Raw genomic sequence first — 26,760 nt, forward strand, 5'->3', positions numbered from 1 at the left:
GTGTTCAGGTGGGAATGCTGTCACTCACATCCCTCCCAGCAAAAGCTGCGGCAGTTTCAGCAGATGCACTGCTGAAGGCATCTCTGCAGCCCAGTCTTCCCACATACTCTGTCAAATATTAGGTCACATTCAAGGATGTAGTTTTGTGTTTTGTGTTGATCTCCAGCACCACTAGATGCATCTCCCATAAATATGGTCTTTGCCCTAGTTGGCTGCCTCAAGGTTAGAGCTTGTGTTCCCTGGATGCTTTCTTGTGATGGTCCTTCAGCTCATTTCCAGTGTGAGATGAAGGACCTTGGAGTTTAGAACGAAACTAAACCTCTATTTCTTCAACCTAGCCTCCCTCAGACAGATTGCCAACAGAAGTAACTCAGCAGACTGCCCAGGCTGCTTTTTGGTATTTCAAGACCCTGCATACTTATAGACTCTTCAAATGTCCTTTTAACTATGTGGGCTGGTGGTCACTTTAGTGTTAAACTTAAGTGTACAGAAGCAGATAAACACAGTTGCTGAGCTTTTACAATCACTAATGCATTTAATTGTTACTGTCCCATCTGACTTGATGTTCCCACTTTGGTCTTTGACTTTGATTTTTTTTTTTTCCAGCTTTGACCTCTTTTCTGTATCAAAGAGCTGAGAAACAGACACCATTCTTTTACTTTTTATTCCCTGAGGTTAGTTCATAACTTATTCAGCCTATTAATTGTGTGTTACATCACGCTTGGCTTATTTTTCTTCAAACAACTCATTTGCAGAGTTGCAGTTCAGTCTTGTTGCTAGAGTTCCGGTGCTGGTTCTCATTTAAAATGGCTTAAACCTGGATTCAGCAGAAAAGAGTGTCTGTAGCTAATAACCCATGGGAGTGCAGGGAAAGCTCTGAACTGCATGGGTAGAAGCAACTTCTAATATGTAAGGTGGTCCAGGTGGTGATGAGGGTATAGGATGAGTAAGTTAGTTATATTCTTTATGTACTATCCTTGGCAGAGGCATTTTTACAGATTAGGTAGTACAAGGGTGCATGTTTCACTTTCAGTAAAATGTTCTGCTCAGCTGCTTTCCTCTCAGCTGTCCCTTTGTAAGTCTGGGAGGGATGGATCTGGGTAACCTGAGGGAACGATGAATAAATTACAGTGACTAATAATTCAGAAACCCTTCCTGGCTGAAGTATATTGTATTTGTTTTTGTTTTGGTATTGTTTTAATCAACCAATTAAACTTGCTAAAATATGAACTGTATTCAGACATTAAATGCCTTTCACCTAAAAAAATTTCAGATAGAACCATTTTATTAATGTTCTTAGACCTCCAATGAAGAGTAATGGTGGTAAATCATTAATATATATGTTGCCATTTAAAAAATTAAATCTGTGCCATGATGTGTTTTACTGTTTTATAGCTATTATATGAAGCCCCTTGGGATGTTCTCATAAAAGGTGCCCCATAAATTTTATATAGCCTTGTACTGTGTTATATTTTATTGCAATATTCCAGCTTTTTAAAAAACCTCCAAGGGATTGTTTTTTTTTTTTCCAAAGTCCTCCATGGGAGAAAGACATCAAAATTTGTGTTGGCAATTTCTAGTGAAAACAGCTACTGTTTGCAATTGTCATCTCTGTTCTCGGTGACATATTGCCTTCTGTCATTTCCAATGGAAAAAGCTTAGATGAAAAAGATACAAAGTGAGAAAGAGCTGCAAGAATAAGGGGGATCTCTTTTGTATATATTTCTCCTGTCTCTGATTACACATCGGTTGATTTTTTTTCTGCTTGTTTTACCCTCCCACTAAGCTTTAGCATGTTTTCCTGCAGTTTGGCTCCTTCCTATAAAGACAGACAAGGCCACAATCTATAGGGGAGAACAGAGACAGATGCTCGGCATGGTCCACAGGCTCCCAACTCCTAAGCAAGTCAACCCTGGTGCAGCATCCAAGCTTGGGGATACTGCCTCATAACTCCTTTTGGTAGGAACAAAAAGAGAGATGTTAATTTTCTCAAGCCTCTGAAGGCTTGTAGACCCTATGGAGGAAAGGAAGAATGGTCTCGCGGATGCTAGCCTGAAATTTGCTACGTGAGTTTAATTCCCATATATGTCACAATGCACTGTCTGTATATTGGGATAATGTTAGAAGAGGGAAGGTTTTAAATGTTATTTTGGAGGCCTAAAGATGCAGATCCTCTGTGTGCTTTCAGTACAGGGATGCTGCAATGTTCTGGGGTACTTAAAGGATGAAAAATGGAGATGGGTGTGTTGAGGGGACTCTGGGACAGATGTCATCTCACTCTGAGTGTGCAGCGCCCAAGGCAGTGGTGCCTGAAGGGAACGGAGTCCTTTAGGAAAGCAGAACTACCGGCATATGTGATTCTTGCATTCCAGAAAGAGCAGCTGCTCCGGCTCCAGACTTCAAGTAGGAGGAATTGCAGAAACCCAGCGACTCAAAATAGACTTTTGCAGACATTGGGGAATACAGAGGAACTTCCTCTACACTGTGAATAGTCTTTGGCATCACATCAGTCGTTTCTTAATGTGGAAATGAGCTTGCCGCTACTGCTCTGCTTAAGGATTGAAATTAGTATTTTCTTGAATTACTTTGGGGCATGCAGGAAGGAGATACTTTCCAGGTCTTTCAATTTCTTCAAGAGCCATCAAAGTTTTGCCTTACAGCCTTACTTGCAATGTTTCACAGTTATCAATTAAAACACTTCCCTAGTTTCCAGGTTAGGATCAGAAAACATTACAAATGAGAACTCTTACAGCAAAATTACTTTCAGAAGGGTCTAATGAGTTTTCAAGCTCCTGATGTTTCTGAGCACTGGTCAGTCTCTTCAGTTATTTTTGGCAGAACCAGTGACGTGCCAGGTAACGGCTCGTTGTCAGATCTCAGGCAGTACAGGACAAGTCAGAGTTTCTGCCTCTGAACGAGTTGCTTGAGAATTAATGTTTCTTAAGTTGCGCCTTTTGAATGATGCATGTATCTTCTATCCCCTTTGACACCTGCTTCAGGTGTCAGGATCTAATTCAAAGAGTGAACTAAAATCAGAAAAGGAAAGGTATCAAAACACGCTCACTTCTCGTAATTTTGCCTCCTGAGTTTTTCCCCTGTGATCTGGTTTTGCTGTTGTGTTAGGTGTGCTGCTGTCCCCACTGCCTCCATAAGCCCATTTCCAGTCCTTCTATTTGCTATGCTCGATTCTGTTCATCATTATTTTCCATCCTTGTCAGCAATTTTAATCACAGTGATGAAACCAGATGAAAACTATTTAAATATGCTAATATGGTGATGGGCAATTGAACGGCTTCTTATAAATGATTCAAAATCAAACATAGCTTCCTGTGCCTCGCACAGCTGCACCTTATTAGCTTTGATATTTCTGCTTGTCAAATACATTATACTGCCACTTACTTTCTTTGTGGTCTGACTTACTCTTTTGATTGCTCTCGGTTTATTTCATATTCTTCCCAAATTGCATTCCTGCTTTCCTCTCATCACAAAGGTGGCTTTGTAAAACTGCACGACAAATTGCACCTAATTACATTTCTTATGCATCATAACCTACCAGAAAAGCAATTGATTGGCTGTGAACAGTTGAACAATCACTGAAGGGCTTAAAAACCTAAATCAGGAATTCTTGGCATCCATTTTGCAAATAGCAAGACTGGAGATTTAAATTCAAACTTCAGAAGCCACTGACTAGCCAGACACAGAAATACAATGGTAGCACAGTGTTGCCAAATCTCCTAGTGAGGGCTTTCAGCGCTACAACAAGACAATTACGGGGCTGATTCTATTGCCAGGCTTGATTTGGTCAGCTAGAAGTATGACTTCATTTCATGCTCCTGACTAACCTGACTATGGTAGCAAAACACTGTGCATCAGCAGTCTCCAGTGTAACCCTAAATGAAAAAGACAGCCCAGATCCCAACAGAGAATCTGTCCTGTTTTACAATTCTGGCAGAGTTAGATGGAGTGGGAATAGAAAAACAGCGTGTCTGTTTTGTGATTGCAACAGAAGTGCTTTTCCTACATGGCGTTACGTGGGGGATGCAGACTTTGCTAAAGGGTGGGGCCTCTAGACAGCTTTGCTCAAGAAGATGTTGTTTCCTACAATGTTTACAAACCAAGCTAGCAAACAAACTGTTTGGAGATTTGTGACTGAAAAATTGAGAAGCTTGTATTTTTTGGGGGTCTAAATTGCAATATTTAGAGGAGACTAATTTTCTGAAAGTTTTTCTGGGTATTAACATTTCAGAAAAGCAGGAAAGTCTCATTTTATATATTGTCTTTTTGTGGCATCTTCATGACCCCTGGCGTACTGTGATGTGCTATTGTAAACCCATATGTTGGGCTGGGAGATGTAAATACAAATGCATACTTGCAAGAGACTTTAAGTCCATGCACATTGTGGTCAACAGTGGTTAGATCTCATCTACAGTGTTATGTTCACATATTGGTAAGACATTTAAAGGAAATGCTGAGTGATCGTAGAGACCCTAGATGGCAAACTCCAGAAGGAGAGGCCTAGAAAATGTAATCTAAGTCTTCAATTTGTTGAAAATAGGGAATATGAATTTTGCAATGTTCTAGGAATTGGACAAGCAGCAGTGAGCTTAACCCACAGAAAGGGAGATTCAGGTTATAATTACGTTCTGGCTAGGAAAAAAATCTTCTTGGAAGAGTTTTAGAACTGTGTCGGAGATGCGCAATATCCGTCACCAGAGGTTTCTGAGAAGCACTCCACTGAGAATTGCTTGGAATGGTTAAGGCTCAGTAGACCTTCAGCTGGGGCAGTAGGTCTTCCAGAGTCCCTTATCTTATAATTACTGTATCAAATGTGGTAATAATGAAGTAAAAAACTGCAAAAAAAAAAAAAAGGACAACAACTTATGTTTTTAAATAAAAGACTAAAAACAGCAAGAAAAAGATATCTGGAAGGCCAGAAAATCTTCTTCCGAATGAATTTCCCATTCTAGACTCTGGATAAATGAATGGTAGATTAATTCCATGAGAAATGTGGAAAGCATTGGAGAGATTAAACAATGTGTATGTAATTCTTTTCTAAGCAGGATGCCATTGTCATGCTTTGCGTCCAAACAAATAATACAAAACTGCAGTGGTTTGTACCTCCTGAAAAATCTGAAGTCTGTCTTTGCTCAAGCAAAAAAAGTCTCTTACTGTCATGTACACCCGATGCTTTCTCCTTGAAAGTGAGCTGGGAGAGAGTGAGTGACCTTGTGCAGAAGAAGATAATGTGTTGGGGAAACCTTGGGATGCCTCATCTGTTTACATCACCATTGCATGCAAATCAGAGAGTTTTTTAAGAGGTAACCAAAATCCAGCTCTTACAGGCATTTACAGTCCAACATGATGAATCATGTTTGCTACCCAGGCATGAGAATAATCTTGAGGCCATTGCTACTACTCACAAAATCAGGAGCTTGCTTAGTGCAGGAGCAGGCATCAAAAATGAGCAAATAATTTTAGTAATTTTCTGCCCTGGTATGTGTAAATATAGCAGATAAATCTACATGTGCAAGAATACAAGATTTGCCTCTGAGTTAAAAAAGCTAATGGAAATAAATCAGTGTATGTAGAGCCAAGAGACAAACATAATTAATGCCTCTTAGTGGACTCTTCTCCAAATAAGAAACCTCTGGTTAAAACTACACCTGCATGTAACTGGGTAATATAAAGTGTCACTTACAGCCTTAGCTAATGGAGCTCTCACTATATAAAACGATGAGCTCCTGGCCATAGGGTTTATTGAAGATGTTAAATAGTTCAAGGTGCACAAACACAAGCTGAACTCAGCTTTGCCAAGTGATCTGCAAAAGGGAGATTTAAAGGGGACAAGGCAGAAAGCTTCTGCCCTGGATCCTATCACCCTCCCCAGCCCAGGCAAGGCTCTTTAGGGTATGTTTTCTAGTGGTTGTCTATACGTAATCTGTGATGGAAAGGGACAGATCTGAAGATAATTACATGTTGTTTTAAACACAGCTTTGAATCAACACCAAATTAGTGTGGGGTGCTGAAGCGTTTTATTCCTTTGTTGGATTATTATCATCTCACTGAGTTGGACCAACAAGGAGATGTTTGTTCTTTTTGTTACATAAATTTATTCAGCAGTATTCTGTGATTAGAGCTGGATGAAATCTACTTTTCAAAATCTGCCAGAAATCTTAATGTATATGGACTTAAAAAACATAATTCCTTTTGTAATCTTTTCACTGACCCCCATCCTTGAAATTTTCAAATTCAGCTTTGAATTTTTCTACTTCATTTTCACCTATTTATATTGCAACTTCTAGACTCAATGATACAAAATAGTGATATTTTATTTCTTTCCTGTTCTTTCCCTTTTGTATGTCCCAAAACTTCAACACAAGAGACTAGCTATGAAATGTGGCACTATTTTAAATTCAGTTCCCTGAAAGATACAATTTGGTTGTGATTTGCAGAAGATCTGCTTTCCTGAGGTTCAGTTTCATGGAACGTACTGTTGGAGGAAGCTCTTCCATCTCTATGAATGAGTCGTTCTAGGCACAATATAGTCTCAGTCTTGACTCCAGTCTTCTGGATTTTTTCAGTGAAAAAAAATAATAATTAAAATTTGGTAAGAACATAGTTACAGAGCTATTACTCAGCATCCACAGTCAACTACTTTCCCTGGCATCATCGTTAACGATGTTCAGCTAACCCTTTGGAAGAGTTTTTACTGCTTATACTCAATTCAATTTATTTTCCATTTTCACTTCCATTTATCTGTTTTTATGATAATGAAAGCTTGATCCACCATTCATCATTTGTAGTCTTCGTATGATCCTTTTTTGAACATTTTAACCTGATTATATCAGTGATGCAACTCAGGGAATTAGCACAGCGAAGTGTGAGCAGCAGGACATTTTCTGGCTTTTCTTTTGGATGAGTGATTTTTTCCAGGTGGCATTTCTATTTTTTTTAACAACAACAAAAGAAATTATAATGCTGAAGGGGAATGCAGGAGAAGGGAGGATTAAGCACAAGGTTAAAATGGGTTAATAACAGCCAGGCAGAGTAGATGTGTGAGAGTTTACCAGCATTGCTCCCTCCTTGGATGTAGGAAGGAGCCTGGATGCTGTAACAGTTCAGGTGGGGACGGCTCCCCAGTGCTCTGGTGATTCGTTTTTACTGGCTCTGTATGAAAACATAGAACTAGGACAATCTTTAGAAAAAAAGATATGAGTAATGCTATCAAAAATAACAAGCAGCAGAAGACAACAGACCTGGTTTTGGTGTTAGATGGACAATCCGAAGCCAATGTTTTGTTGACTTTCAAGAAGAGTAAGACCTGAAGGGAGCTGGTCGTTAGCCAGGGCAGTTGTGTTGATGAGTATTTGACTGGCAAAATGCAGGCAACTTATATTGGGGAAGAGAAGTTTCTGTTTTCACAGCTCACTCCTTTCCCTTGAGCAGCACAGTGACAAAATTACATGTTGAACACAACCACACTGCAAAGATTTTGTCAGCACAGCTGTTGGTCACAAATCACAGCGTACCCAGCGGCTGCTAAAATAAGTATTGTAGCAACAGCTGGTGACAAAGATCTCTGCTATAGGCTTTGTCCCTCAAAAAAAGCCCTCCTGCTTTAGCAATGGGGTAGGGCAGAAAGAGCCACCTAGGGCAGATAGGCAGGCTGGGTCTGCCTGGAAAGCTACACAAGGATCACAGTAACAGTATGTATGGAAATGTCATGGTTATCTGGTGTGGCCCTGGAACTGTCCAGTAGTTCCGCTACTGCAAATAACATTTCCATGATTTAAAGTCCTGGCCTACCGACTTCTTATTTTATTAGTGAGATTTTCATCCTGTATTTACATTTCACAGTTATGCCACTGTTTTCCGTAAGCAGACTTTTCACAGCATGGCCAGTGTAAAGAGCTCGATTAGTTTTCCTCTTGTTTCTGCTGTGTTTTGTGTTGGGTTCTCTTCCTGCATGGCTATAATGTGCAGTAGGGAGCACTGTAGTGGGACATTAATTGAATTCTAAAGACAGTTTCTACTGGATTAAAAAAGTAATAGAAACATCAGATGCAGGTTCTGCCTAAAAATAAAATTCATTGCAAATATTTCTGTGATGCTTGGGAGGAAAGAGTCAGCAAAGCTCACAGCATGTCTGAACACCATTGCATTTTTCCATCCTTCTTACAATGCAATAGTAAGATTGCTGTGAAAAAACAGGTTAATTAACCAGCAGGAAGGAAGCATGGAAGTATCTAGTCTTGTAAGTGAAAAGAAATCTCTATAGCTCAGATTAAATGAGCTGGAGATGATAGGCGTCTTCTGGACTGAGTATGTGGAAATATTAGCAGTTGCCTGTGCTTAATGGTATGGCAGCATCCCAGTCTTTGTCAATATATCACAATGAATCCCGAGATCGATACTTGTTTTGCATACTTGCAAGGCTGAATGATTAATTTAGCAGACAAACATAACAGAATGACAATTCCCTACTGGAGACCTTTAGAGGAGCAGCATGATTCCCTTTTCAGTAGAGTTGGAGGCCTGTGTGTTTTGTTACGTCTGATTTCCAGATAGTGCTGCTTAGGTGCCTGCTTCATCGTTCAAACAAGAGGTGATGCATGAGGGCCCGTGTGATCCATCCCTTCTTGTATTTCCACTGGACATGGAAGATGGAATAGGGGTTCTCATCTCAGTTCATTGCCTGCTGAATCCTTTTCTGGAGCAAATGGTCTTGCCTAGAAATTCCTGTACCACCTTCATGCTTTGGACTGTTTTTCTTTTTTTTTGCACAGCTTTTAGCATGTTACTCAGTCATTGTTCAGTTGTCTCTTGATATGGAGAGCCCAGCATTTTACTATGTTTATGAGTATTTTATACTCTCCATTCAAAATACGCCCCTTATTTATAGTGTGAAACTATACTGCTTCATTCTGCCTTATACATATTCTACTTTCAGAAATCCTTTTTCTCTGCGGAACACAAGGCTGAGACAGTCACTCTCTATGAACCAGACTAAAACCACACCAGAATCCCCGGTCTAAGTAATTTCAGCTATCCCCACCGAACGCCTCACGACCAGCCTTATATCTGCTGTTGACCTCGTGTATACAACACATCTTTGAGTTCTTAGCTCACCTTGGTTCTCAGAGTTGGCCACATTGACTTTCTGTAGCTTTCAGTAGGTGACAAGGTTGAATCTTTCCCCAGAAATCCCTTTGTATCCTTTTCACTTCTCAGACTTTTACATGGGCCTTTGCTCTCCTGTAACATCACCTTGGAGACGCTGTCTGTGCCAGGCTGTAGGATGCTGCTATCGCTCTGTCTGCGCCACCTCTTCCTCTGGGCTGCTTCTCAGCATCTCTGCTGTCAAACTTTGCTGCCCTGGACTCTCTAACAGACTTGGAAGTACAGACTGAATACTATAACGCAGAAGCTGTTTGATATTGATGTATACAATGAAACGATGATGGGGAAGCTGAGTTTGTTGTTGCTTTCATCCCCTGCTCAGGATGACTGCAACCCTTAGAAAATGTACTTCTCGGTACAGAAATTGTAAATACTTAAGTGGCATTCAGTTTCCAAGAGGAGAAATGAAAGTGATGATATTTGAGCCACTTGTGATGGTAAGTTCTTCACTCTGTGTAGAAATGAGGACACAGCAGTGTGCATGTGTATGCATTACTTCTGGAGTCTGGGTGGAGGATGTCAGCTTGCACTTTGGCAGAAACGTGTTCGAATCCCAGCCTTGCCTAGCCGATAACATTGCTTTCCTGTCCTTGTCATCCTGAATCTGGTAGAATCAGGGCTGAATTTGTCTCTTCAGGCATCCAGCTCCGCTAATAACTGTGCTTTCAACCCCCAGTCTCTGGTGTGGGTTGCAGGGAACTGCCGAAACCTTGCCAAATTTTTTTTCTGATCAGTTCTTTATGGAGAAGATATTACAAACAGTTCATTTCCTGGACACGTGGAGCAGTGGAAATAGTACTTTCTAATTAAAGATGGAATTGCCACTTAGGTAGCCAGATAGGCATTAAGCACCCTTCTGAGCTGAAGGAAATGTCTCCATGTCAGAAAACAGGCATAAATCAGCAGGAGATAGAGGTTTGAAGTATTTTGGTGGGTTGATAATACAAAGAACAGCTCTTAGAGCTTTTCTAAATAGCCTGCATTTAGTGAAGAAATAACATGAAATACTGAAGGGATATGCTTTAGACAAAAGCTAATTATTCAGCTTGATGCGGGGGTATTTTCAACAAAGGCAAGAAATTCTGTGGCCGGGTGATACAGGAGATAAGAGCTGACGTTATAATTGATCTCTTCTGATGTTACAATCCATTAATACTACAGGGAGAGGGAGAAGAATCTGATATGAAATTTGCTTTGAGCAACAGCTGAACCTGTGAATGTCAGAACTTAAGGAAATCAACCAAGACTTTAATTCAAAATAGGAAAAACATTTACATTTAAAATACTTGGCCTTTTCATGTTTCTCCCTCTCCAGTTAGCCGTTGTAGCTTTATTGAAAGATTCAGAAATACAAGAGATACTTACCACAGGTCACATCTCTATCACTTTGTTGGTAAAATATTATTTTTTTCTTGAAATGCCGCTATTGTGAGGCATGGCCCCAGTGCTCTGCTCCATGGATAAGTCCCAGTGAAACCAGCATGTCAGTGGAGGAAGGTAGGAACAGGAATATTGATGGAATTGGTCCCAAATATTTTAGGAAAGTAGACTTCTAATCTCAGGGATCATGTCACTCAAGACCTTAATTCCCTCACTGTAATCCATGGTGGATACTACCTCCTGGATACATCTTCCCAGTGAAACCAAAAGTAGTTTGTTGGGGTTTTTTTTTGTGTGTGTCTGTAGGTTTCACTTAGTGCAGTGTAGAGAACAAGAGTGTCTAAATAGCTATCAGGCTCTCCTGTGAGTAGGCTGAGACAGAAAAGGGTTGCTCTGGTTTTTTTTCAGTGCTCACTGGCAGAAAATATCTTCTTGGAATTTGTCTACAGCCATTAGCATTTCAATTGTATTAGTATGGTTCCCTCATGCATGTAATCAGAGCCTTTGCCACTGCTCCTCTTAGACTTGGCAAAAGGAAATAACTACCAAAGAGGGAAAGGTTTTTACCCGAGTCCTTCATATTTGAGGCACCAGCAGTGACACAAGCCCTGGACTCCTCCATGAGCCTCACCTGCCTAAAAATAGGGGTCTCGTTGGTGGAGAGCAGCATGTCCACATGTGTCCTCCATATAAGTAGAGGAAGGTCAGACATCTGCTTTGTCCTTGTCACTTTTGGCTGGTTACTTTCCTTTACTGATTCAAAGGAATTTTCTCTACTCTCAAAAAAAAAAAAGTGGCTTTCAAAGGGTTGGCCAGTTGGTTGCCAGTGGGAGTTCTCTATGCTCAATACAAGTCAATTAGAATAGAACTTGCAGTTTTGTATGTTTATATATTTTAAAAGAAATTCACAGGTAAGTAAAGTATTTAGTATTTAAAAAAAATATAGTATGACACAAGGCTTGCTTTTCCTGTTTGGGGCTTTGCCTGATTTTTAAATCTGTGGAAAGTGGGAGCAAACTCTATTACTCTAAAATGCACTCAGCTTTCATCTCTCAATGTATAGAAAGCTAAGATACAGAGCAGAGGAAAATTCAGTCCCTTAAACTTATTGTATGGACATGAAGCAGTCTCAGTTCCTTATATGATGGCAGCTCATTAGCTGTGCTGCGCAAAAGCGTGTAATGGCCTTTTTTTTTTTTTCTGAAACCATTAAAGCCTCCTCCTTTTTCTATAATACTTCAAGCTTCATCTTCCCCAGATGGTTGCCTGTCGACTGCTGTGCCCATTGGCTTGTAGTAAATATTTTTCTCTTTCTATCAAAAGGGAAGGAAATTTCAAGAGAACCAAACGCCAGATGGAATTTTTGGTAACTTCTTGTGGACTTTCCGAGTTAGCATCTTTGTCCCTTACCTTTACCTGAGAATCAGTGAAGGTTGCCTTGAAGATCTAGCATTGTTTATGCTTACCCATGTGGAATAACAGGGCTTGAAACTTCACTGGTTTTACTATCATCATGCTCTGAGAGACGTGCTGTGAGGATAGGGACTCGACATAACATTTCTTTTCCTGTCATCTCTGATGATGCAGATGCACAAACGAGGTTCTAGCTGTTTACTTGCATGTTAATTTTAAGCTTAATTAGTAACACAAGGGGTGCGGGGAATTAGTGTTTGACAAATGGAAAAAGACACGTTGGGTAGGAAAACGAAGCAGCATTTATTTTTAAGCTCCTATGAGGCTCTTGCAAACTATGAAGAGAAAAGGAAAACAAAGTTGAGCTACAGGAAAAGTACTTGCGAGTGTGTCCTTTCAAGTACCTTCCTCTAATTTAAAAGGCTAATGACTGCAAATACAAAGAATGCAGCAAATTTGTCCTATATTTCATTTCCTAGAGGAACAAGAGCCAGTTTCAATCTGGCTGTTCTTTGCCTAGGGAAGACATGAGACTAAATTACAAAGTAGGAGACATTGGCTATAACCTTTGTGCTACATCTTCCTCCTAAAAGCAGTGAAAGTATCTATCTGGTCAAGTTGTTCAACTGACAGAGAGAGATTTACATTTTGAAAGGTTTTAAGACATTTATACTCTTCCTAGAAGTTTCCTCATATTTATTTTGAGGATCTTACCTCGTCCATCAACCATATTGAATCCCATTGAAGTGCCTGATGTATTTTCTACCAGGGGCCACATATCTGGCTGCTTTCCTGTTTGCAACTGTGTCTTTGTCCCAAGGCTTTCTCATCTTCTTCTCTTGGTGTAGTCCCAGCATGCAGGACTTCTGCAAGTTAAACGAATTTCATAAAATAAAATCCATGCTTAGGAGGTCAGCTTCTACTTAAAAAAACCTGTGGCTCTACTAGACTGAATCTGCCTGTCCTACTTTTATTTTGCTTTCTCTTGCACTGACCTATTTGTTTCCTTCTGTTAGCTATGTTCAACTCAAAGCTAGTCTTTGACAATTAAGAAAAGTGCATTTCTACTGAAGGACATGCTTGGTCTTTCTGTGGCCAGCGGGTAAGTCATGAGCTACAGAGAGGGACTGGTTGAGGATCCAGCCTTTTCTTTCACATGGCTGGCAGCCATCACAACCCACTGCCCTGTACATATTGAGGGTGTAGAAATGGATCTGAGGAGTCTGAGAGCTGGGATAGGAGACCTTGGGCTGGGATTTAAGTGAGGAATTAATGGAAAAGGGTATCCCGTATAATTTTATCCACTGGTGCTTCTGTGATTCCTGTAATTTGTTAATGGCTTTATTCCAGCCTTGTGTTGGTTAAACAGTCAACAGAAGAGATTGTTTCCTCATCCCTATCCGGCTACTGCTGGGGCACTGGGAGAAAGGCTTTAAGGATTCCTGCCAATGTGCTTTCCCCCTCATCTTTCCCCTTCCTAGCAGAAAAGTAGCCTTTGTAAAGAATCTCACCTACTGTTACTTCTAAACTCTTTCTTAGACTGGTGCCAAGGGTCATGTAAAAACTGATGGAAAGTTAAGCCCTGGTTTGACTCTGCGTGTGTATGCGCACTAAGCAACGGCATCAGTTATTCAGAGGACAGGATTTAACAGTGGCTCGTATCGTACTGCTGTTTCCAGTGATTGTAGAGGCAATATGTCACTCTTTCCTGCTGTATGTGCCATTTGCCCACCTGGAAACATGAAGCAGCAGGATCAAAGCAACATGATTGTGCTTGCAAGGTGCTTTAAAGTTTTGCACTTCTGTTCTCGGGAAGACTACAAGCTGTCAGTTGTACAAACTCAGCAAAACACAATGGCTTTCCTGTACAGCTTGCTTTTGATTTCTGTAAGATTCTGGAGGGCTAGCACTTGGTTTAGTGTTGGAGGAAAAGACTGCAAAAAGTCAGCAGGAGCAGGTAAATGGTGGGAATTACTGTGCAGCTCATGCATGAAAGCGGAGAGGTCACAGTTCCTGCAGCATTTAAGCTTTGAATGATTATCCCTTCAGCACAGTACTTTGCGCAAGCTTGTCCCAGGTCCTCTCAGCAGCTGGAGATCCTTCTGGTTTTGTTTTGTTTAAAATGTCAGTCAGCAACTCTGAGCAAGGACATGTGGAGAGGACACACTCAGTCACCCATGCTGAAGGCCATGGGAAACAGCTCAGCACTTCTCATCACCAGAAAGGGCTCCTTCATCACTGTCCTCCAGCGGGGTTGGCCTCTTAGTGCATTTGTGCTGTTGTGGGAGCACCATGCAGAGTTGCCCTGTGAGGTCTGTTTTGCTCTGTGTTGCCTGGTTTATTCCCAGGTGTTCCCCTCACTCATGCTGACTCGTGCCCGAGAGGGAAGTACAACAGCACCTTCCAGTTGTGATGGTCCCTAGGAGACCACTCGTGGAGACATTAGGATCATCTTCCATTTTCTGCACTCTACAGCTCTGTCATCGAAACTTCAGTGGTCAAGTATCGTTAACATTTGGTTGTTCGGCATGTTTCTTCTTGCACGTACAAAGAGTTGAAAAGTAAAGACTTGGGTATCTATTTCTGTATCAATCTGCAGACCAGGTTTGAAATCCATGTGGGTTGTAAAACCTGTTGAAGTGGTTTGGGTTATGGATTTTTTTTTTGTTTTGGGTTTTTCTTTCCCTTAGAAAAATACATCGCTGATACTTTGCTTTGGGCTCTCTTCTGTTTCTTGCTAAACTGGTGAGCATTTAGAGAAATTTCAGTGTGGCTGGTACCGAAGTGAATTTACTCTGGGGTTTCTGAGTGGAGCAGCTGGTCCTGCATAGATCTATCTTCATTGCACTGGATGAGTTGGTCCATAAAATTTTAATTCTGTTGCTTTGCACCTCCACTGAGAAACCGTTTGCTTTTCCTTGAAATAACAGGGAGTGCCATAGAAATGGAATTGGTTCCCATATGCCATTAGTTTTTTTCCTGGTTTTGGAAAGGACTTTAAAAATCATTGACTAAACTACAAGAGGAGTTAAATACATCTACAAGCAATCTACCTCTAATGTTTACACTGCGTTGGCTATATTTATCTCTCTTTTTAAAGAATCTACTACAACTTTTTCTTAGAGCTTCATGCTATTAGTGCATTCTGTAGTTATTTATGGATAAATATAGTATATGACATATGTTGGGAAATAGTAAACTTCAGCAGCCCTCTGCTGAGTTGCTTAAGAGGAAGAAGCCCATTCCATGTTTTAAATTTACCAGCTTTAATAAAAGTAAGAGGCATAGAGAGATTTCTTCTTCCTCCTTCAGACTGAGCTAAAGCCAAATATTTTCCATCTTCCGTCAGGGACTGAGTGCAAGGATGCTCAGTGCTTCCTCAGCAAGGTTTCCTGAAATCACAGGGCAGGGTCTCCTTGTCATGCATTCAGAAGGCATCAGCACAAACCCTGGTTTTCAAACCAGCACTCACTAATACTTTTCTCTCTTTATGAAGTCAGCTTTTTCTAGATCAAATAGGCACTTTTCTAGGTCTAAGAGACATGTAAGGGTACATGTTCAGGTTATAGGCTGCACACATATGTTCTCTGATGTTCCAAAAAGTGTTTGGACTACTGTTGCAATATTTTTATTGCAGTCTTTTTTTTTTTTTCCGTTTCTTCAAATTACTAGTTGTCCTGACTAATTCAATGAACTGTCAGGATTAAAATTATAAACCTGTTGTCTTCTCCTGCAAAGAGAATGGTGGGGTTTTAATTTTTTTTGTTAGTTTTGTTTTATTTATTTGGGTTTCTTAAAATGCCATAATACAACTTCTTTTTGTCTTGCCAAGTTTTGGGTCACCACCATCTTTTGAATCCATGGCTATCATAACTGAGTTGAACCTGACAACTTTTTTTTTTCTGTACAATAATTCTATTTGAGTTCGTGTAACAATTTAAACCCACTTCACTTGCTTTTGCCAGTCGCTCATGTTCAAGTAAATCTTATTAATAAGACATAATGCTACAGACCTGTGCTGACTTTGACCCTGTTCTGCTTTAAGGATGACTCCATCCCTTCCCCTGTGATGTCAACTTCTTGTTCTTTGTCCTCCTACAGGTAATGTATTGTTTAGTTTTTGCATTGGTCTTTTTGCTGTACTTTCTTTATGTGTTGTTTTTGTGTGTTTATTTTGCCCACCTGACCAAAATTATTATTGCGAAACTTCCTTGCTCAAGTCTCTTTGCATTATTATGAGAGTTCATATTGCTCCCTTCAGAGACACTCTTGTCTCCAATTTGCACAATAACTTTCCCATGCACTTAATTTTTTCCCTTAGAAAAAGAATTTGTAAGAAAAGGAATTTGTATCCTCTCTTAAGCTGTATATTAAGATTTTTGTTCTATTCCATCCATTTTAATTTGGAGAATGAGAAAAGATGATTCAACTTGATCCAGATGGAGAAAAGACAGTTTTTCAAATCTGGATGACATTTCTGTACAGCTCGTTACAGAAACCCATCCTTATTAATGATATCCTACTGTCTGGGAGCCCATTTAAGGACTAAGTTACCCCCCATGTTTTCTAACATATGTGGAAACAAGTATTAAGTCTCCCTGCTGGTGAATGCAGAGCTATTTTCAATGTGGTGCATTCATGCCTTTTCTTCAGCTTCTAAGTTATTTATGGAATAGGATTTCTGCCTACTTTTAGAAAAAGAAAAGAGATATTGGCTTCTTTCTTTCACAGACTACTTCCTCCCTAGATGAAAACCTAGATGTTCACACTATTTCTCTTTGTGCAGGAACTTGCCTCCTTACTCGAATTCTTATTTAAAGGGAGATTTGCTGGTTCTGTTTTTTAACCCAAGAGTTCAGGTGCCTTTTGCTAGGCTGGTTGGCTACATTCCCATCTTCATAGGCAATGTTATAGCACTGCTTATCAAGATGATAGATGAATATCTTGGCTTTTTGAGGTTTGAACAAAAATAAGTGGAAGGAAGGACTAATGAATTAAATTAAATTAAATATATAACTTCTAGAATAATGGTGTTTCCTGGTCTACATTCTATGTGATATTCCCCTAATAGAGAAGACATTGTCCTCACATATTTCCCTATTATTCCCAGATATCCCTCCTTTTCTTCTTCTCAATGAGGTACTGTGTGTCTTATTCCTGTGTGACTCCACAGAGGAGGTCCATGTGGACCAGAAGCAAGAGCAGTAGATGATTCAGATTATGTGAAGTTTTGTCTAGTAGGAGGTTGTGAGGCTCCCTGTGATGAGTGGGCTGAATTTCTCTGATTCTTTGGAGAGGCAGTGGTGTGTGTATATGGGGTGGGGGGGGAGGGGGCGGTTGTGTGTGAGAAAGGGCTGGCAACAGAACAGGACAGCAAAACCTCCTGTTGGTGTATGCACTTTTCAAAGGGAATGACTGAAACAGCAGAGCAATTGAGCTGAAATTTTAATTTTATCAGTGTAGGAAATGGTTGGAAAGAACCATCAGTTTAATGCTAAAGACTCCGTAGACCTATGTTAGAGCAGGCTGATCTTTCTAATTGCACCTTCCCCTGAGCCACTACAACAGAACCATAGTCTTGTGATGGTACTGGACCTGCAGAGGTCATAGCTAATGGTCCTTTATCTGAGCTCAGCGAAGCTGCTTTATTCTTTGGTATCTTGCCTTCCCTGGGATAAAGTTAATTTGCATTCACTTTTGCTTTCCTGTATTGCTGTCTTTCCTTATCATGGAGGAGCCTTGGTACTTTTCCAGTGTCTCTTATCTAGGTGTGTTGAGGAGTCCTAAACAACACCTCTTCTTCCTAAATCTTCTGCTGTCACTAATAGGACTTCAGAGGTAGACATAAATCAGGCCTAATGACTTTTCTTTCTCTGTTGTAATACACTTGGCTCCATTTACTTCACAGCGTGAGGCTTCATCTTTCAAAAAGCATCACTAGTTTGACATGCTCATTGCTGGTGAGGGAGGAGGAGAGCCACATCCCACCCTGTTGTCACATGCTATTTCTTTCCTGAGAATACTTGTGTTTACTGATGTTAATTATGAGTACAGGGCAACTAAACAAAGAGCTCAGCATGAGCTGGAAAACAGCAATTTTAAATGAGAGACAATTTCCAGCAATCAGCAGCAGCGGTAACAGGTAATTCAAGGAGGCATCGGTCCCTTCCCATGCCATTAGCAACAAAGGCAGCCACCGTGCGGAGGGAGCCACACTGCAAACAAAGCAAAAGGGTCAAACTGTCTCTTCCATGGACTCTGCTCCTACCTCCCTTGAGGCACAACTAGCCTCAAACCTCACTTTGCCTTCCAGTCTCCCAGTGTGGATGAGGGCACTTTGCTGCTTCTCCATGTTTTATAGGCAGGACTAGTCCCCAAAACTTGGGAGATGAACATAGGCCTCTGGGTTCAAAAGTTGCTACTGATTTTGCTGGGCTGTTGTCCTTGTGTTTCTCCAGACATTGGGTTTGATTTCTTTTCACAAGATACGAATAAGCAAACATTAAAGAAATAATAATGTATAAATAAGGGTCTTGATTTGTAGCAATAGAAAGAAGAAAGAGCACAGTACTTCTTTTCCCTTCTGTGACACCTCTTTTGTCTGAGGGCATAGTTATGAGACAGTTCAGAGTCTGACCCACGCTTTGCAAAACATAGATTGTCTTTCCCTGCAGTGATGCTGTGAAATGGGTCTTTGGGAGGAATCTCTTGGATTCCCCTGTGACCTCTTATGTTAAACTTTCCACTCTTCAGCTCTTGTTAACATTACCTCTAGGCTTAGGGAAAGACTAAATGGCCATAAAAGTCACCTGTTCACAGACTTTAAAGTCTTTAGACAGACATCAGAAACCATATTCATCCCTCCTACATAAAAATCAGTTTGTATTTCTATACTTTCTCTCACAGCTTGTCTAGTACTGGGATGCAAATAAATATTTTTATCAATTTGAGGACTTTATTACTTATTGATGAACGTATTTATGAATAATAGTGGTAGGACACTTCTCTCCGTGCCTCCTTCACTGTATTTCTGTACTTGACCTATAGCAGGTGAAACGAGTAGTGTTATAGCATGGATGGAGCAGCTTGCTTAGGGCATACTGGAAGCATGGCTTTCCCAAGACAGCATGGAGCACTTATATGATGGTGTTGATGTGTGTGGTGCTGTGCAAGGACTAGGAAGTGTCTAAAAATACCCCGACTGCCTCTTGTGAACTAAAATGCCTCCAGTTTGTCAGCCCTGGAAACGGCATCTCCAAGTCTGTCCAAATTAACTGATGACAGAATCATCTCATTACAGGAGACTACCAGAAGCATGTCTCCAGCAATACTCTCAGCACTTATGTCAGCAAAACGGAGGCAGTTTCACAATGTGAATTATTTCCTAGCTCAAAAAATTTAATAATAAAATGAGCGGGTAAAAATGATAGCTTAAAAAAGTGAATCTCATAAAAGTAAATTGAGTTCAGTAAAGTCAAATGAGATATGATGGTCTTTTATTTTTTGGCTCCCCCAAATCTTGTTAATTTTAGGTGCTGGTCACTGAAGTGTTTTACTTAATGAGATCACTAAAAATAATTAGGTATGTGTTGCTGATGTAAAGGAAATTCCAGCACCAGTCATATATAAACTGATAAAGAATTTCTGCTGGTGGAGTTCTTGGAAATTGGAGTTGGAAAGAGGATAATTATTGTAGAAATCTTGTTGATATTAGTCAGTGCTTACATAAACTGTCTTGCTCTGTTAAATGCAAACCAATTTCCTCAGAAATAAGGCAATATTTTCCTAACAAGGATATCACATGGCATTGATGATGGCATTGATCTAAGAAGAACCACATTCCCTCCATAGAAAAGGAAATATAATGGACCGTGTCTATACATGTGGAGCTATAATTTGGATAGGACTCTGCTTGTTTCAGATGAGAAGACAAAAGATACCTAAATAAGCAAATTTGGGCTCATGATTTTGGGTAAATTCTTATATTTTCCTGCAATTATAAATTATTATGAAAGGCACATCTCACTTCATGCCATTTCCATATACAAGATGACAAGGGGCTGGTAGCTTGCAGTTACCACCGAGGATTTGGGGAAATGGGGGCAGAGGAAGTTGGGGTACAAGTGTTGTTACGGAAGCTTGTAGGGCTGTGGCCTGCCTCTGGTACCAGCCATCATCTCCTGCAGGATTTGGAGGCCGACCCTGAGCCATTGAGAGCCCTAGGGCACGGCCCTTCATAGCCCAAGGGTTGATTAGCTGTGGCGCCCAGCGTCCGGGCAGCCATGGGGGCAAGTCTTAAAAACCCTGAAAGAAGTCAAACTGCATTTTCCCTGCCAATGTTTTTTCAAAGCATCAGCCCCAGAGGGCAATTTGCTAATAGCCTGCTTTTTTTTAGCCTGGAGCCAAGGATGACCTGGACTCCTGGATCAATGCTCCTTCTGAGGCTGATATCTGTCAGGTGAGCATCTTCATTTCTCCCTGTGCTGAGGTACCAGAAAGGCTGCAGGCTTGAGGGTGTCCCTCCAAGATGCACAATGAACTGAGCAGTTTTCCTTGGATTTTTGATGGTGTTTTCAAAGTAAGGCATAGCGGTTCTGCCTCTGCTGAGGAGCTGGGCAGTAACAGCTCTGTGAAGGAGATATTTTGTTTTGATGCTTTTCTGCTGGAGGGAAGAAAGGCCGGAGAATACTAGCACGAAATCCCCCACACCAGGGCAAGGTTCACATGAAAACATGAAGACTCCATGGGGGCAGGAATATCCTTGCAGCAAACGCTGCCTGCTTGCAAGCAAATTCCTCCTCTTTGCACCTCTGCTCTTGGCTGCTTCTATCTGCTGATCTTGGTGTGACCCAGTTAGTTCCCAGCACTCAGAGGTGGACAAAGTGCTTTGAATCCTACTGTCTGCACAACAACTGTTTTCTTTTGCTGCTGGCTTTCATACAGACTGATAACCTCTTGTTGTTTTGGAAGCAGGAGTGCTCTACACCTTGGGAGGCTTAGGTTCACCTCTTGGCAGATAATTGAGTCTGAGTGTCACTGAACTCAGCTTCTTAAAACGATTCAGTTTGATTCACTCCTCTTCCATGAATTTAAAACTATTCTTTCGTTTGCCTCACCTTTCACCTAAAAGCTTGCACGCCTTTGAAAGCAAACTCCAGGTGAAAGGCTGTTGTTAGAGTGCCAAAACATTGTGTTCAGCGTAGGTGTTAAAAAGATACTGCAAGCAATTATCCTAGTGATAATAATGGTAATTGGAATTGTTTGGCTTACAAGGAGCACGGTGCTTTTAAAAGCCTAAAAATTACTGAGTTCTGCAAATAGAGAGATCATTCTCAACAGGGAATGATTTCATTTATTATACGGATGTGAGCTCCTACCCTGGACAGTAAGTACTGAGAACAACAGGGTTAGGAATGTTTTGGCTTTTAGAATAATTTGCCTAATAATTTGAGTCATAGAAGAGATTTGAGTTCTTAAGTCATGGTTTTCAGATAAGCTTTATGTGAGTCTCACCATTTAGAAGTCACTGGAACAATTTCTATCAAGAGGTCGATTACACTGAACTCATACTTATAAGGAGAAGAGAAGCACGAACTGAAATCCTGGTTTCAGTAACGGTAAAACTGCTATTTGCTTAAATGTGAGACTGCTTCTGTGACTTATGTTGGGCGAAGGGTGGTGAAGTTCACAGTTACTGTAAAAAGTGATTTCTTGTCTGAAATTAATGCAAACTGCCAAAAATGCCCTCCTAAAAAAAAAAGGGGGAAAGGCTGTTGGAAACCAGTCTAAACTTAAGTTCATAACCAAGGCATAAAATGTTACGTGTGTGTCTGAAAAGACAAGAATAGAGTAGCAGAAATAATTGTGTTGGGAGCACTCTAAATCCTGGTAAATGTGAGACAATGAGGGTTAAGCTTCTTCCACTGAGATGAAAATAACTTTTATTACACTGTACTTGCTGTGGGTAGCAGTGCCTGTGGATGGTTATCAAGGCTCAGCTCGCCCGTGGTAGCTGTTCCTCAGTAACCTAACTTCACATCTGAACCTAAAGAAAAAAAAAGAGAGAAAAAAAGTAAAGGCTCTGAACGCTTCATAGAACATCAGGGCTAGTGGGACTGGGACTTTACTTTGTCATTATCTGGAAGATCAAAGCCAATGGCCCTCTAGTTCATCTTCTTCTCTTGTACCATGGCAAGCAGCCCGTTTACTCCATAGGTGAGTAACAGATAATCAAAAGCTTTTATGCTTTTTCCGACGATATCAGCTAGTCTAACAAAAATAAAGTCATTTTGCCCTATGCACATTACTTCCCTTGCATCCTTGAAAACCTACAGCATTATCACTGCCATATCCTTAACACATACAAGAAATGGAGAATTAATCCCACATCATTCCTGCCTGACTGAGGATAACCCTGTGTCATTTCTGCCTACCCAGTTAGGACAGTGATGATACTGTGTCTATTTTAGTGTTAAGGGCATTCAGGCTTAACTGGATAAAATATTGCCTTTTTAATATCTCTTCCTTGGCCCTAATCTGATCCACTGTAGTCTTGAAGCTTCTCTGTTGACTTTATCAAGCTCAAGGTGAAAACAGTTCAGCAGATGGTAGGACTTGCTCAGAACCGTTTGCAGTTCATGTAGGAGATGCTCATATCTGTAAATGTTGACTTTCTCCTTTGTACCTTGCCATGGCCGACATTTGTTGCTTTCTGTTCTCTCTTTAAAGCCCAATTACTAATATCAGGGGAGCTCCACATAATCCCAGCTCCTTTTATATTACTTAGCCAGTGACTCCTTTTGTAATATTGAGCCAGTTAACCTCTGATCTATTAATATTAAACTATAAAATTCAATAAGCAAGGGCTAGGCTTTAAATAATTAAGCACAGGCTAGCAGGGTAATTAGACGTTACGAACTGAGGGTGAAGAAGATCTAATAATCTAGGGAGAGACACAAATCCATAGAGAAGATATCTCTAGAGAATTCCTTCTTTTTCATTTAGGAACTGCTAGGCAGACTGTGTAATACGTATGCCTGCAAAATAGTCTGTCAATATTGTGTAGGTTCAAGGGGAAAATATGTATAATGCTGACACGTCCAACATGGAATATGTGCCAGAGCCCAAACCATTCACATGAGTGTTTCTTAATTAGCTTAGGAAATATGTTGTAATTCAAATATATGAACACTTCTAAGCATCCTTATGATTTATTCATGGCTATTCCTAGCTGCTATGGAAGCAAACCATGCCGTGCTACAAACCTCTTAGCTTCCTGTTGATAACAAAACTCCTTATTAAGTTGTTAGTCCTGATGCTCCAAAAGATTCTTCTCAGGCAACACTGCAGGGAAATGGTCCAGATCCGAAACGTTTCCTTATTTCTCATGGGGTTAAAATACTTACTGAGATCTTATAGGATCACTGCAGTTGGAGACCCCAACATTTAGGGCAGGGACATAAGGTCCCTTGGTAGTCACAAGAGGGCTCCTGTTGACACCAATGTGTTTAAAATCAAGCTTTTGAGTTTATGAAAGTCACTGGTGCTTGGATCTGAAGATATTCAAGAAAATCTTCAGAAGTTTGCTCTTCTCCCCTGACATTTGCTTGCAAGAGTTTGCACATACTGTTGAAATTGCCTACAATTATCCACCAGTTCACAGCAATTGCTCAAACTGTGACAGAGAACAATATTTCAGTATGATTAAGTCAAGACAGACTCTTACACGGCTAATGCATTTTGAACTCAAGGGGATGCTCATGTAGTTAGGATTAAGTGCCCATATCAGCTCCAAAATGAGTAGACAATTTTAGATTTCACTATCAGTTTATTTACCCCCTTTTTAAGGGCGTATAAACACATATGAAAATTGTACTGCTCGAAAAAGGTGGCTATGAAGGCCACCCTCAAGTAACTTTGAATCTCTGTCAGCACTTTATTTTAAAAAACTCAATGAGAAAAAGGGATATGTATGCTTCTGAAAAGAGCAATTAATCTTCCTGAGCTCCCACTGTTCCTAAAGAGTAGGCAAAATCCTCCAGACGGGTGAATTATTGACATCTATAGCTGGACGTGTCATTGCATGCTTCTACCTTACTGTCTGAACTCAGATGCAATGAATCTCCCTGTGATTCAGCCTACTTTGCGTGTTTGAGTTACTACATGAGCTCATTCCTATCCTATCCTGTTCAAGATACACTTGAACTATTTGCAATGAGAAGCAAAGGAGAATCCAGGCTTATACCCTTTTCTGCTCTCCTCCAAACCTCTTTCTATCTAGGTCCCACATGAAAAACAGAGATCTAAGTGCCAATATAGCAGCTATTCTTGTTCGCACAGGCCATTTGGACAACTGTTCATATTCAATGTGTATTCATGACTGCCTAGTGACCTCAATAAAGATCTTGAGGCCCCTGGGTAGCACAGAAGGCAGAATCACTTGTCTTAAATTAATTCTATTCAAGGCTTTCTCTAGAGTACCAAGTAAAATCAGAATGGTGTCAATGTCCCTGGAAAGCATGGAGAGGCAGCTTTGGAGGTAAATTCAGCATCTCAGCTCCGCTTCGGCATTTATTCATTATGTGGTAATTCCCAGTGAGGCTCTTAAAATGTTCTGCCAGAAATACACACAAATGGAAATTCTCCGAAAGAGGGAACATAGATGCTGTTTATAGATGAAAAGTAGGTTATCAGGAAATTAAATTATTTTTGTAAAATTTTGGCTGAAAATCTTCAAGGTCTCTTGGGCTGAGTTAAAAAAAAAAATCGCACTGAATTATTTCCATCAATAATTTCTGATGACTTCAGCGGTCTTTAGAATTATACCCTCCATGTCAACAACATTGCTATACAGTTCCAATACAGTTCCAAATGAAAACATACTCCTCACCTTGGAGAACAGACATAAATGTTATAAAAAGAGAAACAGCACAAAGTGTAAAAGAAATTTCCCTCTTTAATCTACTTTTATCTCTCTGCTACAAGCCTTGTTGCAAGACCCTTCATGCTGATCAGGCTATACCCTCCTTTAGCAGCTTAAAGAGAGAATTCAATAAGTGATTCAGCTTTTATATGCTCTCCAAATACAAAGCTCATCTGCTTGTTTGTGAATCCTTTCTTTACTCTCTCTTAATTGCATCCATGCCTATTAGCAACACTAATGTTTCTAATAATAGGGGAAAACTTGTAAAAGGATGAATGCTAAGAGTGGAAATGCTGAAGTGTGAGTCTAATTGTGCTAACTAATGCTATGTTCTTTTTTTTGTAACGTGGGGGTGGGAATTTTTTTTGCAATGTGCTGCGGAAGTGGCACCCCTCAGGGATGAAGAGATTGCTTCTTGTAACCCTAGCCAAAAGAAGAATTAGGAGTGAACAAGAGAGTTTTTTCCTCTTTTTTGTTTTTATTCTTTCTAAGGTCGATGTTTTGTGAAATAAGAAAACTTGCACTTGTAATAAGTGCTTAATGTTATATTTAAGAAGTAAGACATGTCAGGCATTGCATTTTGGGGTGATAATAGTGCACTTCAGGCAATTTATTTATTTATTCATTCCAATTTCTACATGCACATTAACAGTGTACCTTTTCCTGGATCTAGACACTGTACTAGATACTTAAAAATTCAACCAAGTTAAGACAAGAAAAAGCACTAGCAAAGTAGGAGAAGCCTTTTTGCACACTGAAATAGTTATCTGCAAAACCCAGATTTCTCCTTCCCACGTTTCCTTTAGATCTTCTCAACCCATGGGGTACTTTGGAATCACAGAAAATGAGGATTACAAGCTGCAATGTTCTCAGAGAGTGTATTCCAGTAGTAGCTGCCTTTCATATGTTCAAAGCAGGGTCCAGCACTTCTGATGGTCTTATCTGTGGGAACACAGGAAAAGAGAATGTGGCTTAGAAAGAAGCCACTTCTTTCCAGGGGCTTAGAAAGAAGGTGTGAAGAGAAGATACATTGATCCAGAGATGTAGAAGTGTTGCTAAATGCTGAAACAAAATACTTCAAACTACATAGAATTATAAAATTTGTACCCAGGTGTTTTAAAAGACTTAGCCAAAAAAAGTCCTAGTCTGATGTTTCACAGATCTTGGAAAACTGGAAAAATCCTAGCTTCCTGAGCAAGCGGAAAATGTTTGAGATTTATGAATAGTTTTAGCTTTTCAAAAGAGATCTTTCAAGTCTGTTCTTATCCCTCAGCATGTAAGGAAAAGAAGAAATAAACTGATAACATAAGGTTTTTCAGAAAAATGTTATTTGCCACTTGCCTTTAAAACACTAGCATGAAAACCTTCCTCCTTGCCTAATCACTTATTCTTCCTATGTTGACCAAATTCTCTCTGTCTTCCTAAAATCCAGATTTATGTGTAGGTTTCTACTTTGCTTTTATTCATGTTGCTTTCTAGTGGGAGACTTCATAAACTTTTGCTAAAGAAAAATACTGGGATTATGTCTGACGGGAGCTTCACTGTATGTTTCACAGCTTTCTTCAAGAACATTTAAATGCAGTTCACTTTTCTTTATTCTTTTTTTTTTTTTCAGACAAAATCATGTGCCCATATATAGGATTCACTATTATTTCCCAGATGTATTTTGCAAAGCTATTAAATATCATGTTTTTTGACAGTGCTTTTGTGTGATCTATCAGTTAAGTCTGTTAAACTTTATGCTTATTTTTTGTCACATTGTAAACTTTGTAAACATTCATAAAGTATTAAAGTCACCCAAATATAGTGTTGTGTGTGATAGGAAAATTATAGACAAACATTTAAACTGCCATTTCTTGCAACTG

The sequence above is a fragment of the Chlamydotis macqueenii genome, chromosome 2 (assembly GCF_036417535.1).
Source record: "Chlamydotis macqueenii isolate bChlMac1 chromosome 2, bChlMac1.mat, whole genome shotgun sequence".
Lineage (NCBI taxonomy): Eukaryota > Metazoa > Chordata > Aves > Otidiformes > Otididae > Chlamydotis > Chlamydotis macqueenii.